General features: G+C 39.6%; 1 non-coding gene across 1 annotated transcript; it reads left to right on the top strand.

Annotated features, from left to right (window-relative positions):
- The first annotated feature begins 634 nt into the window (after positions 1–634).
- On the top strand, positions 635–741 carry LOC148581063 (small nucleolar RNA R71). Its single transcript, XR_015896486.1, has one exon. It is a non-coding gene; the product is annotated as a small nucleolar RNA R71 (small nucleolar RNA).
- The last annotated feature ends 389 nt before the right edge of the window (positions 742–1,130 follow it).

Genomic DNA, 1,130 nt, shown 5'->3' with positions numbered 1-1,130 from the left:
CATCTCCCGATTAGAATCTTGTTGGGATTGAGAGTTTGTCTGCTGAGGTGGTTGTTGTTGATGAGACTGAAATTGGCTGTTATTATGATTGTTCTGTTGAAAACCGCCTTGAGAATTATTGTTGAAATTCTGAGATATCTGAGGTTGGTCTATCCACCCAAGATTGTATGTCTTAGAGTATGGATCATTATTGGGATTTCTAGGACCACTCCCCATGTAATTTACCTGTTCAGAAAAAGATTGAGCATAATCATAATTCTCATTTTGTACAAAATTACCTGTCATGTCATAAGAGGCCTCTTGAGGTGGATTTTGGATGTTGATAGCTGAGACTTGCATGCCACCCATCTGCTGAGTAAGTAAATTTATTTGCTGAGACATAAGCTTATTCTGAGCAAGAATAGTATTAACAGCTTCTATTTCCAACACACCTCTCTTCTGAGAAGTCTCTGAGTTCACAGGATTCCTGTTAGATGAGTATAAATATTGGTTGCTAGCAACCAATTCAATAAGCTCAATAGTCTCCTCCGGTGTCTTCTTCTTGTGCAATGAACCACCTGCAGAATTATCTAAGCACATCTTGGACATTTCACCCAAACATTCATAAAAGATATCTAGTTGGGTCCATTTGGAGAACATGTCCAGAGGACATTGCCTAGTCAATAGCTTGTATCTCTTCCAAGCTTCATAAAGAGTTTCACCATCCTTCTGTCTAAAGGTCTGAACCTCCACCCTAAGCTTAGTTAGCTTCTTTGGTGGGAAAAATTTAGTAAGAAACTCAATAACAACCTTATCTCAAGTATTCAAACTCTCATTGGGTTGGGAATCTAGCCATAGCTTTGCTCTATCCCTCAGAGCAAACGGGAAGAGCATGAGTTTATACACCTCTGGGTTCACTCCATTTGTCTTCACCGTATCACAAATCTATAGAAAATCAGAAATAAATTGATTTGGATTTTCGTGGGGAAGACTGTGATACTGGCAGTTTTGTTGCACCAGGATGACCAATTGTGGCTTCAACTCAAAGTTGTTCGCAACTATAGGAGGCACTACAATGCTTTTTCCATAAAGATCTGCAGTAGGAGCAGAATAAGAGCCAAGCACTCTCCTTTGTTGCTCATTCCCATTCG

The sequence above is a fragment of the Arachis ipaensis genome, chromosome B10 (genome assembly GCF_059453495.1).
Source record: "Arachis ipaensis isolate K30076 ecotype BB chromosome B10, ASM5945349v1, whole genome shotgun sequence".
NCBI classification, from domain to species: Eukaryota; Viridiplantae; Streptophyta; class Magnoliopsida; order Fabales; family Fabaceae; genus Arachis; species Arachis ipaensis.
Note: the sequence above shows the minus strand (reverse complement) of the source record. Positions and strands in the feature narration are given on the sequence as shown.